The sequence below is a fragment of the Ruditapes philippinarum genome, unplaced genomic scaffold, assembly GCF_026571515.1.
Source record: "Ruditapes philippinarum isolate M1 unplaced genomic scaffold, ASM2657151v2 ctg4975_1_1_1_1, whole genome shotgun sequence".
Taxonomy (NCBI): domain Eukaryota; kingdom Metazoa; phylum Mollusca; class Bivalvia; order Venerida; family Veneridae; genus Ruditapes; species Ruditapes philippinarum.
Window position 1 is genome coordinate 95,273 of NW_026865860.1, and position 16,642 is coordinate 111,914.

Genomic DNA, 16,642 nt, shown 5'->3' on the forward strand with positions numbered 1-16,642 from the left:
TTTACTGATGCCTCTCCTATATCATGGCTATTGCTTTTTCAGGCGATGTTAATAAATAACCCACAATTAGAATACTTGAAAGCTGCAAATAAGTATGCTGATATGAACTCGTGTCAATAGAAAAAATATACGAAAGGTGATTTAAAGTTCAAAGACTTCTTCAAGAACTTAGCGACATTTAGATAAAGAAATGATGATAGTTTAAAGTGTGGATGGGGAAGACTATATTACTCTTACAATTTCTCCAGGTAAAAGAGAATCCACTAAAGTGTAATTTTATATGACGGGACTTGAAAAAATATTGTTTCAGGATTTGCTGTATACCAATAAATGTTGGCCTGAACTCAAACCTTGTGTTCAACCTCATACTCAGATTTTCAGTAATCATTATTTACATTAATGTGCAAAAATTACTCAAATTATGGACAGAAATAAATCAAACAATACCATACATTCAGAGTTAATTATGTATTGCCGCTAAGACGTATAATGTTAAAATATATAAATATCATATAGCTGTTTGATTCGTTTTCTTGTAAAAAGAAACAATTCATCAATCGTTTGTTATATGTGTTCATTATATCCCATTTTTTTTTCTGTCACAAAATAAATAGTTTGGCATAACATTGCAGGTTATGTCTTTTAGGGCACAATATTTCTCAGAAATGAATATATTTATTTCAATCTTTAAAACGAGCAAACATAAGCTTCAAAATATATACATAATAAAAAAATAGTATTTTGAATTGAAGCAAAATACTCATTTAAAAAACATAAGTGTCTATACTGTCAATAGCAACAGAAGCAAAGGGTTGTTTAGGTGTGTCGCCAAGAAGTAGAGTTTTGGGGAAAAAATCATAACACCAAAAAGAAGTTTTGCAAATTATGTTTAAAATTTCCTTGGAGGGGAGAAAAGTCATGCAGATTTCAGCATTGAAGGTGCTTGAATTATTTTCCTTACACAGTCTTAGAAAAAGAACCACTCAAAGCAGCGATCTGAAGTTTGAAACACAGAACTTTTTCTTCTTGGAATTATAGTTAAGAAGAAATGAAATATAAATGCATGTTGTCGTGCCTTTCTATAGAATATAATATCATGAGGTTTTCCGTCAACAAAACAAGTATATATATATGTACAAGGTGTATAATAATTGTAACCATGGTTGTATACGTTTGAATTTCTTGTCTTGGCGTGGAGAGTGTTCATTTGCCTTGTTGTCCGATAGTCGAAAAAGTCATTTCCCATTACGAATATTGTTTTTTTTGTTTTGTTTTTTGAAGTCTTATTAAAACATTATAACATTATTGATTTGGAGAGTTATTTTTTATTAAATTGTTACATGGATGAAGCAGAAATGAAAGAAAATAATATTTTATTGAATGGTTGGGACTTCCTGTACATATAAAGGATATTGAATGTGTGTAGGTTTAATACTAAATTTATTAAACGAGTTGAATAAAATCATATTATGCGAGCGTCTGGCGACCATAATATTGTTTTATTCAACGAGTTCAATAAAGATAGTATTGAATCTACACGAATATAATATTCACATACATAAAATAAGAATGGTAACCTGTTAACAAGAGTCATTTTTATTTGACGCGCCTATAGTGTAACGCTAACATAAGCGCTTTAACGCTATGTTAATAGCGCAAATGACGTCAAATCAAAGTGTTATTACACTAGTGTAATATCGTCCGGTGTAATATCGTTTTTATTAAATCACGGTGCATATCCATATCGGTACCCTCTTTGCGAAATCTGCTCAAACGGTACCCTCTTTGAACATGCACAGGTCAATCTCTGCTAAAAACAAATCAGCGATGGATAAAAATCCAGTAAAATTTCATTGTAATAAGGAAAGGAGGTATGACACGTAGAAAAGATTTGTTTTTAGCAGAGAATGACCTGTGCATGTTCTAAGAGGGTACAGTTTGAGCAGATTTCGTAAAAGAGGGTACCGATATGGATATGCACCTTGTAAATGGCTTTATTACACTCCTCCGCCGCAGTTTATGTGATAAAACGATTTATTAATAATTATGTTCTTATTGATAGTTTTTGACAAAACAAAATGAAGTCTTTTTTTACAAATATTATATAACCAGTTTTAAATTAGATATGTTTAAAATAGTTGTAATTTAGATTTTAGATACCGTTACGGGAAAAAACTTTCCTATTGATAGTTCTTAATATTTTATTTTAATTTTATTTAATGTATTTTTAATGAGGTTTGACATTCATAAAAAATAAATATACATGGTATTACATTTTGAAAAAATGTGTCGTTCTTCACTTTTATTTTCATGATTAAATGCATTTATAGAAAACGAACGAAAATATACATTCAAACTTTAAAGATAAAGAGAAATAGTTTCCGATGTGCGTTCAGCGTCACAACCAAACATTTAATGATCGAGTTTATTGAAGTTTATTGCATCAACAAACTAATTTAGTACTAGATCTCTAAATGTTTACTTGAATTCATTGTATAGACAGAGCATTTACATTTTATTATTGTAAATAAGAGCGGATGAAAAGGTACATCTTGTAGCATTTAAAATGCTAAAAGTTGGGTTGTACTAAATTAACTCTTTTTTTGGTTATATAAAGTACTAGGTAACACTGCTTGTTGAACAAAAAAGAGCAATAAGTTACAGGAAACGTATTCTAAAATGACATTTAGTTTTAGAAAAAAAAAATATTAGTGCAGATCACACTTTTAAGAACCGGACGTACAGTTACCGTTAGCCTTTAAGTACCGCTATAATATCTAATAAAATGTTATAGCTTAACCCATGCTAGCCTTTTTACATCATTTGGTTTCGTTTTATATTATTGGCATAAGCAAATGAATAATTAAAGAATTGTAGTGAATATATTAACGCAAGTGCAATTTATTTTGTTCTTTGTTGTAGATGCACCAAAAGCAGTGTATCTGCGCTTACAAATTAGCTGCTTCTTTAGTGATATTGAATAGCGAAAATAAACAACACTGTTCTATGTTTGGAAATGAACATGTAATTGATTTTTAACCTTATTTGACATATAATGATCGCCCTTAAAATTGAAAAACTTCGTCGCTCTGAGTTTATTTTAAAAGTAACAGAATAACTTAAATATACAAACAATATAGATGATATCATTTATGATACAATTGTCAGTAGTTTCATTGAACTGACCTTTTTCAAACTTCAACGAGGGGTAATATCCATAGATACAGCCATGTCAATATCGATATGTTTTAACAACATCAGTCTGTCAGCACTTGTCGGAATCACAAATCATGACGTCACAAATTAAAAAATATGTAAATTAACTTCAGGGACAAACTGAAAATAAAAACATTCGATGAATCCCAATTGCTGCTTCCATCAAATTGGTGTTATATTTGTATTATGTCCCGACAAGTTTGAATGGTTAATATAAAAGGCAAATAACTAAAATTGTTTACAAAATTGTTTTCAATTATATTTTCTACTTGACATAAATAATCAATAATTTAATTAAAATAATCAATAATTTAATTAACCTATCTGTCGGATTTTGTTGGTAATATTCATTGACAATTTCAAAAAACACGTTGTGCAGTCTTTTTTTGTCAGACACTTCATTTAATCTTTAACATTTCTGATAGCATTGATCAGTTATTGTTCGAACGCACACCATTATATAGTCAATCCTTTGAAATATATAACTAATCCGGGTATTTGACAACGATAAAATGAGCAAAATGTATCTTTAAATATTCTTTTGTGAAATGATCACTAAATAAAAGCTATATATAACACCTGTATTTCTTCTTTCGTTATTTGTTATTATGTCAAAAAAAGTTATATATCTTCTTATATGTAGATTCTTGCATTTTTAAAAAAAAGTCAAACCAAGATGAATACCGCTAAATAGTTTTCTTTAATTATAATTCTACAGTTGTCGCCTGTACCAGAAATTGGTTGGAGAGGTCAACATTTAAGTATTCGGTAATTTGTTAAACGGAAACATAACAATAAAACGTTCATTTAATACATAAACCTTTCATTACTTTAGTTGTACATTTCACCAAAATCAGTGGATATTTAAATGATGATTAATCTATGACACTGAAAACTTATGTTTTGAGGTTGCCGATTTCTCCAATTCAACGCACGGAATGTGCTGTCACTGGTTATTAATGCTGTTCGATAATAAGTCGCAAATGATTTACTTTTTAAGCGCCAAATTTAATTCCTAGATGTAATTTACTGTTGAATTTTCAAGAATAAACAGAATGTATAATATTAAAAGTCTCTCTGCAATAAGGCGTTTATATTTTCAATATCTGTTTGACAAATGAGAACTAATCCAACAAGACTTGAGAGTATCATTTGAACATAATTGAAACGAATCAACTTAATTACTTGTGGCAATTATCATATTATAATATACTAGTTAGATAAAACAACATAACAAAACATAACTTTTATTCAAAATTAAATTGGAGTAACAAAATTATAGTCGATTTATATTGTAAAAGTCAGACAAGTGATTTTCTTACCTAGAAATATATATATGTGATTACCGAAAAGTTCACCACATGAGGCATGTCAATCATATTAGAAAACAAATATGTATTTGGTGATAGTTATATGTAGATAACATAATCATTATGCACAAATATCAGAAATGTATTGTTGGGTCGAGAACTCTGCATGTGTGAATAATTTATATTTGTGCGTGTTGTTTCCCTTCCATTGCAAACAGTCTTATCCCGCTTTTATAAAGTCAAAACACGTGCCAAGTTAGTACCGTAAATTTTTATGATTATTTAATGTACTTTATCTTAAGCAATACAGAGCTTATTGATACAATGCGTATGATTCATTCCGGAGCATGTTACCTTGACGAAAACAGTTCGAAAGTCAAGGTCTTTATAAACAATATAGGTCTTTGGTGATTCACCATGTTACTATATGTTAATATCTGCTTATTGCTAATAATACAACTAGCTTGACACATGTTTCACTACACAAGATTAAGTCGCATACAAAAACAATGTGCATGTTTAAATAGTACAAATTGTTATAACGCACGTAACATACAATTACAATGTACAACGTAATACAAATTATACGAAGCATTTGAGTATAATATAAAAGTTTAAATAATACATTAAATGTTCTAAAGACGGTCTTTAAATGCACAAAATACGATAATCAAAATAAACGAGACAGTCAGTATAATGATGTATTATCATAAAATTAGAGATATTTTAATACATACTTTTTATATGAGAGTATACAATAGCGATAAGCATATGCTATTTTTTAAAGTCAAGCAATTCAAAACCTTTTTGCAACTCTTTTGATATAGTTGTGAGCATTATGAAAATGGCATGATTTCTTTGCACATTATATTTTTATACGCAAGGCATAATTTAGCAGAGTACTTTTTTTTTCGAATATGTATGAATATTTGATGTAGACTGTACTTCAACAAAAATGTATAATTATATATTTTGGTATAAGTAAGACAAAACTTTACATGATTGTATCAGATAACTGTTTGACATGTTTAGATGCTTTAACATAATACCAGTGATGAGCAATATTTACAATTTACATTTGCTAATTTGGACATTTCCTAACGCTAACGGCAAAACAAATGAGTGAATAAATGTGTTACCTTTATTACGCACGGCAAAGTAACACAGACGTTCACTACATATCTATTATTGTGTACATTAATCTAATTACATGATTATTAAGGTGATCATAAAATGAAACAACTAGTAATTGTCAGGTAGATATAACCGGCCACTTAATTATGAAAAGAAACCAAAACATATTTTGAAAAATACTTTGAACATATTGCATTTTTATTTCCAACGCAGTTAATCAATCATCAAAATACTAATGACCGGTTATTCCAGGATATTAATAATAATAACTTGTTTATTATGCGTGAATGATGAATTGTTAATGTATCTGTCTTAGAAATCAAGGACTGAAGGTAGAAAAAATGTCATTATTGTAATGGAAAGCTTTTAGATTTGCAATCATACAAAGGAATATTATCCCCAAGGGCTCTGTCTGTCACATAATATCAACTCTATTACAACAATTTCACTAGTTTGGTGGTTTATTTCGTTGTTTATTATTATCATCATTTATATTATTATTATCATAAAAATTATTATTGTTATTATTATTATTATTGTTGTTGTTGTTGTTGTTGTTGTCATAATACTCGACAGAAGTGCTTTCAAAATTGTGACTTGATCATGTTTTGAGATTTAGTTCTAAAATACAAATTGTTCTTTCTTTAAGAATAATAAAATATCAGTTAACGTGCTGCTTTCATTCTAACCATAAGTGTATGGAGTATGGTATAAAGTATAATTTTTCAATTTCAGCATGGCGCAAAGACAACATTAAGATGTTTTCCCATATCAACCGCAAGTAAAGGCTGTTACAAATTCAAAACATTCCTGATTTAAAAGTTAACAACTGGGTAACTACTATAACAGCAAATTCTTAAATGCAAAACCTTTATGAAGAAAATATACATGACCTAATCATATCTTTAATTTGCAATCTTCTTTAAAGGGGACTCCACTGAGTCTTTTTAACATGCGAGCTGGAAATATTTGATTGGTCTAGACCAAAAACTTGTAAGCAAATTTCATGTCATTCATTTTTCCAGAATAATTATTCTTATTGTAAAGAATGACCTAAACTGTAAAGCATTGCAACGCTTTTTACTCAAATTAGGTTAGGAATAGATAGCACAGAAAAAACTATTTTCAACTTGTATCTTTGTATATTTCTTAATTATCATTTGCATATCTTTCTCTTGTAAGTCCCCCTGTTCTTGTATGTTAGAAATCAAATTTGTTTTGGCTTTGAGACCTCAGCGAAGATCGATTAAACACTTATGTCCATAAACACTATTGAAATGATTTTCATAGAGTTTAACAATTAAAGGCAAATGCAATGCTAGGGTTACAAATATAATGACATATCTCCTTCAGTGAAGTAAATGTGGCTAGGTGCTTACAATTCTGTGTTGTTCACGGTAGAAATGATTTATAATTTTATAATTTAATTGATGGATTACTCCAAGACAACTCTTCCGAAGTAACATGCATGTTCTTTTAAAATCTTAGCTACTTTTGTATGAAGTATTTACGTATCACTCATGTTCAACGATAACTTGTGTTTTGTACATTTATTGAAAGTCTGAAACTCTGGAACATAACAAATAATCGATATTTAGTATACCAAATATTTAAAGGTAATTAAGTTAGTTATGTAATATTTTATCAGTACAATTTCTCAAAATTTCTCAAATGCAACCAGATTTGTTTTAAAATATATTAAGCAAAGCAACATATTGACACATATTGACTTAAGAATACATTCTCTTTCAGATGATTATGACAAATTTCACAAAAATGACTTTTCTATATCAGTCAGATACATGTACCTTTCATATTTGCAGGTGGTGCAATAGTACGACTTCTGCATATTGATGCGTTGTAGAATTATATATTTCTGAAATCTTCTCTAAATATGGATAAAGATTGTCAATTAAACAGGTTAATTTAGTACATTATAATCGATGTCAGATGATGCAAAGCATATATATCTACGTTATGAAAATAAGTTTGCAGTATGCCTACATCAACTCATTAGTGAGGAAACAATTCCGGCTCCATAAACAACTGCGTTTCCGAATGCCTTTATTACGGAATGTATTTTAGTAACTATTTAACATTCAACGTTAACACGTGCTTCTTCCATGCAATATGATTAATCAAATTGCCCACTTGAATGTGCACTTACATTCTCATTAGGCAATATACAATAATAGTAATTTTTTCCGGTCATCTTGCAACAATTACATTTTGAGATTAATATATTGATGCAAAGTTATAAAACACAAAATTGTTTGTGGAATAAGTTGTAGAGTGATACGAATCACATGAATGAATGTTCGTAGTATTTTGTACCCCTATTCAAAGGCACGGAAATCAGCAGTAAAATGCAAGACTATTTATTGTTTTTTATATATTAAAACGATGGCATAAAAATACTTTTTGACATTTAGTTATTCAATTGAATTAAGTAATATCTGAATTAAAAATCTAAATATGCAAGTACAGTAAACGCATGCTTTACCTTAAACTATCAAATTCATGGCGTCCAATTTCACGCGGAATAGTCATTTTTTTTACATTAACTTAAATTTATTTGATCAATATTTTTTGTATGAATTAGAAAATATTCTTTGACTCTCTTTAAACATAATTAACAAAATGTTTAGACATATAAAATATAGAAATTGATACATCATATCGATTGAGATATGTCGTAGAGTAATATTGAACATAACACATAGTATTGCAAAGTGTAATAAATAATTTCAATTTCAAAAACAATGAAAAGGGCAATAACCCATAATTGAAGCAACAAGTTTATTGTTTTTGAACTATTTTTGTTGTTCATATTTAATGCCAGATGGCCACGAAAGTTGGACGGAGTGCCGACATTCTTGACGCGCAAAGCCAAATCTTTTAAAACATATTTAAGAAAGATTGATCAAGAAGTCTGCTGGATATATTATGTTTGATGTACATTGTGTTCCTATATCACATACATTAAATTTCCGCGAAATGACTTATCCGTTTGTTTTAGTTCAAAGGGCAACTATCTAATAAAAATAAACCTTTCAACTAAAGAGGGTTACTGCACTATTTACTGTTCATGAAAATCTGAAAAAGTATAAGACGTCTTTTAAAACACCAAGCCCTCGGGCTTCTCCGGATATCAATGCACAGAAAAAGGTGTACTGGCGCTATTTGTGTACAAGTTTTCAGTGATACCGTATTTTGGTACATGAATCTGTCTCTCATCGCCATACTTTCCACGTGCTGATGAAATATCATTTCACAAGCTTTGATAAGAAACTACCTGGACAGTCATTGCAGTAAACTATTTATACATGGCGCCCTACGTCAGACATATAAGGGCACGTGTAAACACGCCATATGTTCACGTGATTTTATTCTAAAATTCATGTTTTCTTTTATGTTAAATATACCTGTGCTCGCATTTTTATACAAGATTAGTGCTACAAATAATGATATATTCAGAGTTGCAATATATACGAAACTATTATAATCATAATACAATTCTCTGTTGCCAATTACAATTCTCAGCTTCCTGATCTTAAACAGTTAAGACTTTGTAGATGTATCAACTCTTTATCTTACTCCACAAAAAGTCCTTTAACTGCTAAAAAGACCTCACATCAATTAAATATTTCAAAGGAGCAATATCACATCTATGACCAAGTTATGTAATAAGGAGCAATTGATTTGTTAATTATTTTCCGTTGCAATGGCCTGAAAAACTGAACCATTATTTAATCATACTTATAATTATTACATGACCTTTATCGGCTAGACTTCAGGAAATATTTAAGCATTTAAGTATTTTCCAAGTTATACAATCGATATCGCAAAATAATACCTTAGGTTAAAATAACTGCGTAACTATGCACTTGAATAGTGATCACAATATGCGATCGCTTACTATATGATATCTGTAAGTTCAACATGAACAAATGAATACAAAATGTTTTAGTGTAGAGGAGGCAAAGCAAATATAAATAGAGAGAGAGAGCGATAGTGAAAAACAAACAAACAACAACAACAACGAATACGTTTGTTTTTGAAAATGATTATAATGTTAACAGGAAATTGCTTGCTTAACTTTTTTCTCTTTACAAACGGTAAGCATTTCTTTTTATCGAACGTTAAAAATGAATACAAACTGGATTCACGAACTAATTCTACATTATTTTTTATAACAATAAAAGGTAATTTACAAGAAACCAAAAAAGACACGTTGTCGTGCGAAGAAGTGATTACTGGATTATATTGACTGAATAACTGTTTCCTGCAATTTGTGACCTGAGAACCTTCTTTCCTGTGAACTGATTAAAAGAATTCCAACGCGTAGTATTTTTTATAATTAAAATTTTAAACGACAACTATTGAATCAAGCAGGCTGACATAAGTATCAAATCATGGTGATTCTATATAACTGAATTAAGAGAGAAACATTTTCTTTCATGACCGTATATTCAGATCTTTTTTTGTAAGCATTTTACTTGATTTCATTGAAACATTCAGTAAATCTATGTTGAATTTATTTTGTAAACACTAGATAAAAAAATAATATGCGTCTTTTTATCAAACAAAATGCTTGTAAACACTGAAATATTTAGCAGGACAAATTATATAAATTATAATATTAAATGCTTACATTTTATATAATTATAGTTTATACTATTGTATATCCTTACAAAATACAATATTCATTTAAGGTGAAGCGGGTCACATTATGTAACTTTACATGCAAGGTAAATAAATAACAGTTTATTTCAGAATATCCTTATAAATTTCTGTAAAATGCTATTTATCATTTTTAGTGACAATGAACACATATTTGTCACAGAAATCTTGCTAGTAATGGATGGAAATGTAATTATCAGATGGAATGCTTTTAAATTTGAAATTATATAAGGAAAGATTCTTCCCAGGGGCTTATTCTGTCACTTCAAAAGATATGTAACCTTTATATTATCATATTTATTTTTGTTTTGGTGTCATTTTTTGCGTTTTATGATGTCATTGTGCAATAGCAGAAGCACTTTTCAACAAGGATTTTTAACAGATTAGCCAGGTAGCTAATGCAATGGTAGGATACTACGTCATCGCGCACCTGCTGAATGCTCCCACTTGGACCATTTTTTTCGTCGACTCGAAGGCAAAATACAATTTTATTATAAGGAAACGTAAGAGTATAAAAAAATCCGAGTGGGAGCATTCAGAGAAAAACACTTATCCCGTTTTAAGGCCTAAACCAGGCAATGAATCTATAAACTTTTTCTACAATTATCTCAAGTACTATAGCAATTCTTTGGTGCGCTACATGATTTTTTAATACTCTTACGTTTTCTTATAATAAAATTGTATTTTACCTTCGAGTCGACGAAAAAATGGTCCAAGTGGGAGCATTCAGCAGGTGCGCGATGACGTAGTATCCTACCATTGTAATGATAAGGTTTAAATGTGCACAATGTGACTACTGTGACTCAAATTAAAAAGAGAAATGTATTTGACTCTAGCAAGAGCTTCCTTAAGAAATCCGTGCTATTCCATTTTATGGATGTAAGAAATATGTTATTTTTTTGTTTGTGTGTGTTTGTTTGTTTACAGTTGTTGTTTTCTTTTTATCTTAAATGACTTAACTTACACCATAATCTATGTTTATAGCTATTTATTAGTTAGTGTTTTAATATTTAATAATATTATCATTAAAGCGTATAGATTAAACAACATATTTAGATTTATTTTGAGACATTGTTTTTCTGATGTGCAAAATGTAACATGTTTAAAGTGCATTTAGTGTTAAAATCAATGTTAATATGTATATAGACGTGCATTGTTCCCCTGGAAAATAATTGTTTCATTGTCAGTGTAATAATCTTTCCAATTAGTATCTCATGATACGTGCACAAGTAATTGGCAGAAACCAATGCTAAACATCAGGAAACTGTAAACTAACACGCATATTGTCATAATGATTCTAGTGCACGACCTTCCTTTATCTTGTTTCAAAACCAGTAAAATATGTGTTGCAGATACTGCATATACGATTAATAAGTATCGCCAGCGAAAACTAATATATAGGACTCTCACCCAGGTAGAAGATACTGTAACAATATGTCTCGAAATGTGAATTGGAATAAAGGTACTTTGCTCCTCTGATCGATAATCTTTTATCAAATTAATTTGTAATAAAAATTAAACCGGACAGAACGATTTTTGTGCGTATAATGCATAGGAACCCGAAACAAAAATACCTTAACAGGAACGCATGAATACATAATGCCAGCAGTGAGAGTGGAAGTCTCTCAAAATAGGTACTTGTGATTGTCTTTTATGCCGTTCAACGAAAAGTTCAGTAATGACCAAATAAATCTGGAAGCTCTAAATAAGCTCTTAGTAATTTCAGAGAAATATAATAGGAAAAAAAGTAAAATGTTAAAGACTCACATCTTTATAGTTATATATTATTATCGTTATATATAAACATATATTAACACCATGTCAAGGATGTTTTCTGACCAACGCAATTCATATGTACGTACATGGTTATTTCATGTTCAATCTTGTAAATAACTGTAAAAAAAACACACAACATGTTGAAAATGTAATATATGTAAAATATTGAAATAAATATTTTTAAACTTACATGTTGAAAATGAAGAGGTATTTGATTTCATTTTACATTTTGAGCAATCCATTCTAAAACTGCACTTAGCATTTGTCCAATGTACTACGATTTCAAATGTGTTTATATCCTGTATCAAAATGTAGAATTGCATGATAGATCTTTGTCTTTATTGTTGTTGTGTTATTATTGTGAAGTAATAGAGAAAATAAGAATCCTCAAAAAAAGCCCAACACGGCATAATTGAAAATGTTGCAGACTCAGTTTGATTGAGCCTGTTCATGGACGGTACTGTCAAGTGCAAAAACTTGAAGGTGTTTTGCACCACACTTGAATTGCAGAAAAAAACAGTTTATACAGTCATGAATAATTCAGGTTGTCACTGTTTCAATATTTATACAAAATGGCGTATGTGTTGGATGATGTGTAAACGTTAAGAAAAACTCAACATACCTTGATTGTTTTTCTTAAACAAAAAGGACATAGGGTTTGGGTGAAATGTTGTATTTGCAAGGACTTACCTAATTACTTTTTGTAATAAAGCTTATTTTCTATGAAACGCACAGACTTCTGCGCAATTGTTACGCTATTAACCTGTAAGTAGAAATACTGGACAATTTTCTATCTGCGAGCAAAGAGTTCGAACATACTAAAATATGTATCAATGTCTCATGTAGGTGCGTCATACTACCAAACAGATCGAAAACAAAAACATCCTTATAAATTTATATAACTCGGAGCTCATTACTTTTCGCGGACAAACATTATTTATGATTAACTGAAGCTAAAAGCATTGTAAACAGAGGATAACAGAAGATGTGCTTCCCTTTGGCAGAATTATTATTCACAAAGTACATTTTGCACTTCATTATAATTCCCCATAGAAGACATGAGTTGAAACATTGTCCGCATTCGGTTATACAAAGTGTCTGATATCAAACAACGAGCCAAGGTTACATTAATAGTGAGTGATTTACAATTTACCTGATATTTTACTGTTTTCTTATTTCATTCTTGTAAATTCAAGTCTTTAAGACTTGTAAAATCAAATCTCATGATTGTAAAATCATTTATATCTTATAATTACACGGTAAAATTTAAATAATATAATTTTCAATGGTAGGATACTACGTCATCGCGCACCTGCTGAATGCTCCCACTTGGACCATTTTTTCGTCGATTCGAAGGTAAAATACAATTTTATTATAAGAAAACGTAAAAGTATTAAAAAATCATGTAGCGCACCAAAGAATGGCTATAGTACTTGAGATAATTGTAAAAAAAGTTTATAGATTCATTGCCTGGTTTAAGCCTGAAAACGGGATAAGTGTTTTTCTCTGAATGCTCCCACTCGGACTTTTTCCCGAAACATATAAGAAATAAGGTTGAAAACCTTCTTGAAAATTATTTTAACGTACCGGAATATAAACCGAGTCATGTTTACACATTTTTCCAGATTAGTTTCAAATATGTCTATTCAAAAGTCAGTTTTTGAAAGTTTTTTTTTTATAAAAATGGAAAATGCTCCCACTTGGACTCGATTTCAGAGATGCTCCCACTTGGACCCAAATATATACATTTTGAAAGCACATTGATGTGCCAAGCTTTTATGGATTATTCTTACAATTTTTAAAACATTTTGTCAATAACTAGTTTTGCGACATTAACTTTTACTTCTTTTTACAGAGATCACTTCTTACGTCGTTGGGCGGGACCCGGTGCCATGGCAAAGTTTCAACTGACAGGATCACTTTACAAAAAGGTGCACTTGGCTTATGTTGGATCCGAAGGGATGATTCAAAATTATTGCCAACAACAAAGATAGGACTATAAGACTTTAAATGAACAGTTTGGATCTCAAGAATAAAGTTTTTTTTTGAGATGTTTAAACAATGGTGGTGCTTTATAAAGAAGTCATTATACATTGTTTAGTACCATACTGGATTAAGATTCTGTTGGACTCGTACACATATTAGAGGCCTGCATTTATTCAATAATTGCTGACTTTAATATCTTGTTAATAATTTAAAACCCAATGATTTGCGTGTTTGTTAAACTTGTGATTTAGATTTTATAACAACATAATAGTACGTTTATGAACATAAAGAAGTCAATATATATCGGCTGATTTGAATAGTTTATTAAAGAACAACATGTGAATCATTTTTGTCATGAACTGGTTAAAAAGTCAATGTACTGCCATACCATGGCATATAAAGCATGCATCACAATTATTGACAACTTTGACATTTTTAAGTATGAAAGTTATCATATGTACGTATTTTTACCTAAAATAACAAAATTAAATAAATAAGAAAACAAAGATCACAGTTATTTCTTTATCACAGTCTTTACCATATCTTGGTAATTACAATTGAAATTTTATATATATGTATATAATTATGCTTCTAAAACAATTTTCAAACATTAAGGAATATGTGAAATACTTACTGCAAATGCTTGTCCACATTATATGTAATCATTAAAATATACATGTATGCATTCATTTCTTATTTAAGAATTCAACTTACACTTAAAAGAAAATATATTTCTTAAATTACCTCCCTTTATGAAATATTAATTCGGTATTATCTTTACAAATAATGCTTTTTGGAACATACAATATTGATAAATCTTCATTTGAGCATTATATTTATTATATAAAACCAAAGTTGATTTCAGGATATTTAAATGACGTTAAAATAAGAACAATCATACAAGGAGGAATCACAGACAGTAAAATCCCCCGCCGAAAAGGAGGAAATACATTTCATAGGGGAAGTAACCCTTACATACATGTAAAAATCCAAGTAATGACACTCGTGAAAATTAATGAAAAGTTATAGCGTAGAAATAATAAATCATAACAAAAATAACACTCCCATGAAAAAACAACAAAGAAAAAACAACAAAGAAGCATTAAGTGAACACTTATGGGCATTACGCTCTGCTAGTTCACTTCTATCTGCACTGTCCCAGTGTTGTTTTCTTAAATTAAAAACAGCATACGGAAGTTTTGTTCAATATAAAGTTTCAAGTTTATATCTCAAATACCTTTAGAGGTATGGTCCTTGCAAACTAATCATAGTGAATACAAAGAGCAATAACTCCAAAAACTGGAGAGTTGTCATTCTTGTTTGTGGTATATCTATCCTCCAGTGAAGTTTCAGATAAATTGATCCTTTATGACACATTGCCCAATGATTAACGCAAAAACTGAACAAAAGACAATTACTTCAAAGAGCTACAAATCTTGTGTTTTCTAGAGTATTCCTCCTCACTGAGATATATCCACAGTTGGTATCTAAAATATTTGCTCCAGCTATGCCGTGTCAAGGTGTCCTGCCATGTGCTTCCTTACGTCGCAATGTGGTTTATACCTTTTCTCATACTGGTCACAATCACAAATACTTTCTGCAAAACAAAACGTTATTATATTTTTAAAATGTATAATCAATTGTTTCTTATTTCAGCGACTCTATTTAACGAGGAATTATTTAAACACAACCTTTTTTTCCTTATTCTTAGGCAGCTAGAAGACATATTTACGAGACTGTTATGATACAATATGTCACAATTTACTGATCTAAATATTAGTATCGTATTTTAAAAATGCTGTTTCATTGAATTCTAACTGATAATATGAATATATGAACTTGAATATGAAGATATTTTGAAAAAATAATAAATTCTTAACACAGCAATGTGCTTTCAAAATATGTCTATATTTAGGTCCGAGTGGGAGCATCTCTGAAGATGAGTCCGAGTGGGAGCATTTTCAATTTTTATAAAAAGAATTAAGAAAAACTGATTTCTGAATGGAAATATCTGAAACTAATCTAGAAAAATGGATAAACATGACTCGGTTTATGTTCCGGTACGTTAAAAATAATTTTCAAGAAGGTTTTCAACCTTATTTCATATATGTTTCGGGAAAAGTCCGAGTGGGAGCATTCAGAGAAAAACACTTATCCCGTTTTCAGGCTTAAACCAGGCAATAAATCTATAAACTTTTTTATCAATTATCTCAAGTACTATAGCCATTCTTTGGTGCGCTACATGATTTTTTAATACTCTTACGTTTTCTTATAATAAAATTGTATTTTACCTTCGAATCGACGAAAAAATGGTCCAAGTGGGAGCATTCAGCAGGTGCGCGATGACGTAGTATCCTACCATTGATTTTCACAGCAGCCGGACTACATCTGAATTAACTTAAATAAGTGGAAAATGGTCAGAAAGCTGTCTTGAGCAAAATGGGGTTTATTACGAGAAGCACATGAATATCTGCACATGTCATGTGAAAAATGTAAGGTTATTTGTTTACAAAGTGGCATGTTTATATTTTGGATTC

The 16,642-nt window shown here is 29.9% G+C and overlaps 1 long non-coding RNA gene across 1 annotated transcript; it reads left to right on the top strand.

The window, feature by feature from the left end:
- Positions 1-13,391: 13,391 nt before the first annotated feature.
- LOC132730589 (uncharacterized) lies at positions 13,392-16,298 on the top strand. Its single transcript, XR_009625776.1, has 2 exons — positions 13,392-13,475; positions 13,975-16,298. It is a non-coding gene; the product is annotated as an uncharacterized LOC132730589 (long non-coding RNA).
- The last annotated feature ends 344 nt before the right edge of the window (positions 16,299-16,642 follow it).